At 38.3% G+C, this 3,276-nt stretch overlaps 1 pseudogene; it reads left to right on the forward strand.

The window, feature by feature from the left end:
- Positions 1-2,029: 2,029 nt before the first annotated feature.
- Positions 2,030-2,151, forward strand: LOC121101104 (annotated as a pseudogene).
- Positions 2,152-3,276: the final 1,125 nt, after the last annotated feature.

The following is a 3,276-nucleotide window of genomic DNA, read 5'->3' on the forward strand; positions in this document are numbered from 1 at the left end:
TAAGTAATTAAGTTTATTTCTCTTTAACCTCCTGTGATGTCTTCTGTTCTAACTACTCTCCAGAAACTATCCTTTGTCAAGTCACCACTGACCACCTGCTTGCTTATGATGCTCTTTCCTTGCCTCACCTCCAATTTGGGTTCCTGAGCTTTCACCACTTTCTAAGCTCCTTTATTCTTAAACTTCCCTTCTTTTTTTTTTTTTAAAGATTTTATTTATTTATTTGAGAAAGAGAGACAAAGATAGCGACAGTGTTAGCAAGAGAGAGCATGAGCAGGGAGGAAAGGGAGAAGCAGGCTCCCCACTGAGCAGGGAGCCTGACACAGAGCTTGATCCCAGGACCCTGGGAACATGACCTGAGCCGAAGGCAGATTCTTAACTGACTGAGCCACCCATGCATCCCTAAACTTCCCTTCTTAACTGGTTCTCATGGAGATCCCCTTCCACTTCTCTCATCACTCCTCTGGATCTGTTGAAGATTCCACTCTCACTTCCATCCTCTAAATGCCAGTGTTTGCCACAGACCAGTCCCTGGATCTCCATTTGTCTCTCTCCACAACTTCTCCCTCAAAGAAACCACCACTCTGGGGCGCCTGGGTGGCACAGTCGTTAAGCGTCTGCCTGCGGCTCAGGGTGTGATCCTAGCGTTCCGGAATCGAGCCCCGCATCAGGCTCCTCCACTGGGAGCCTGCTTCTTCCTCTCTCACTCCCCCTGCTTGTGTTCCCTCTCTCACTGGCTGTCTCTCTTTCTGTCAAATAAATAAATAAAATCTCTGAAAGAAAGAAAAGAAAGAAAGAAAGAAAGAAAGAAAGAAAGAAAGAAAGAAAGAGAGAGAAAGAAAGAAAGAGAAAGAAAGAAAGAAAGAAAGAGAAAGAAAGAAAGAAAGAAAGAAAGAAAGAAAGAAAGAAAGAAAGAAAGAAACCACCACTCTACCTTAATTAACCCCAACAATGTCTCTTCCAGGTGAACTATTCACAGGTATTGTCTTCACCTCCACCTGTAACAACCCATACCAATTTCTTTGCCTTTCTTAAGAAAAGGGCCATTTCCTCTTCCAAGTTCAACACTGAGGGGTTGTCTCTGCCTCTTCCCACTCCTTTGTCCTCCTTATTCAATCAGACCCCAAGTCTGTCCACTTGCCCAGCTAAACCTTCCTACTCTATTCTTGTTTCCATTGTCACCCCTGTAAAATGAATCTTCAGTGCATATCTACATAAAATCTCAGCCTCCTAACTGGTCTCCATCAGCTTAATTCTGAGTGCTGACTAGAGGCTCTATGAAAAGGTCATATTTGGCTTTTAAACTTCCCTTAGATCCAAATAAGTCATTTGAGTCATTCTTATCATTTCTTCTTTGGATTCACAACTTTATAAGTCAGATGCAGAGAATGAACTCACCTTCCAACAATCCCTATCCCAGTTATATGTTCAGATATTGGATTAATCCTCCTGTTGATAATTAAAAATCCTAGACCAAAAAAACAACAATTTTTTTAAAAAAAACAGCTGTTTGAAGGCACTGGAGATCAGTTTGGGACAGGCAGAAAGTGGAGGGGATTTGAGCTTTAAAACAAGGAAAACACAGTAGGTTAGATTTGTATTTACCTAATCTTATCCTTAAGGATGGTGTGGTGTGGTGAATGGAAATAGAGCTCAAACAGAAAGCATCAGTCCTACTTACCTAAGTCAGAGGTCAGAGTTTGGGGCTATCAAAGCAGCTGGACATTTAAGGGGGAAATCTTGGAAAGGAGGGAGTCGCAGAGGAGGAATCCCAAAATCTGTGTAAAAATTCCCTTCAAACACTTGGACGACTCTGAGCTGGACATGTTCAGGGAAAGAATCCAAGAAACCCAGCAGGAAGCAACAACTTAAAGGCTGAAAGCCCATGCAGAGATTTCAACAGCTGTCTGATACTGAGGAGACAGAGTCTGAAGTTTAATACCACCAATTTAGAGAACGCTATTTTTCCAATGAAACCCTAGAAGGGCCATATCTTAGTAGTAAGAATTCTATCCCGAGACTAAGAGCTACTGCTTCTCGGCCTTTTGGCTAAGATCAAATGTAGTATCTGTTCTTATCAGCTTAATATCTACTACATCCTCTGTCCAAGACTAAGAGCTAAATCCTAGGATTAAGAGAAAAATAGCCTTGCTATAAGAGAGTCTGAATGAAGTCTCCATAGGAACAAAGTCATCCACCAGCAATTTAACTGCCATCTAGAACAAAATTCAACCCTCTTTGGAGTAAAATAACTAAACTCAGAGTCTCCACAATGTAACATCCACAATACTGAATATACAATAAAAAAAATATTAGACTTATGAAAAAGCAGGAAATTATAGCCCATAATCAAGAGAAAATGAGAAAACAGTCACTAGAAACAGTCATATTAGCAATCCGTACGTTGTAATTAGCAGACAAGATTTTTGGATAATTATGACAAATATGTTAAAGTATCTCTGGATGGATACAATGGATGAAAGGGTAGGAAGTTTCTGGAGAGATATAAAAATCCTAAAAAATAATCAAGTGGGTATTATAAAACTAAAAATGCTAATATTTGTTATCTTTTAAAAATGTATTGAATAAGATTAAGAGTAGATTAGACAGTGTAGAAGAAAAGATGGGTGACTCTAATAAGAGATCAATAACAATTGCCCAAACTGAATCACAAAGAGAAAAAACATTGAAAGAAATGAAAATAACCTTAATGATTTGTGAAATAGTAAGAAGTCTAACACACAGTCTGGAATCCCAGAAAGAGACAAGAGAGAGAATTGAGCAGAAATAATGTTCTTTAAAGAAATATGGACCAAAATTATTTCCAAATATTATTGAAAATATCAACTTATAGATCTAAGAAGTTCAGCAACACGTGAGTAGGACAAATACAAAGAAAACCACATTATCAGCTAAATTTAGAAAATCAAAGAAAGAGAAAATCTAAAAGCCATAAAAGGGGGAGAACCATTACATACAGAGGGCCAATGATAAGAACGACAACTAATTTCTCACAGAGACAATAGAGACCAGAAGACAATAGGGTGATATCTATAAAGTATTGAAAGAATAACCCTGTTAAACTAGAAATCTGTATCCAGTGAAAATATTCTTTACAATTTAAAGTGAAATAAGGATATTTCAGGTAAACGAAAACTGCATTTATCATCGGTATATCCACATATGTTAAAGCAGGCCCTTCAAGCTGAAGGGGTATGATGCCATATGAAATTTCAAATCTATAGAAACTTACAAAGAGCATAAAAAATGGTAAAT

Source organism: Ursus maritimus, unplaced genomic scaffold (assembly GCF_017311325.1).
Source record: "Ursus maritimus isolate PB19 unplaced genomic scaffold, ASM1731132v1 scaffold_6, whole genome shotgun sequence".
NCBI classification, from domain to species: domain Eukaryota; kingdom Metazoa; phylum Chordata; class Mammalia; order Carnivora; family Ursidae; genus Ursus; species Ursus maritimus.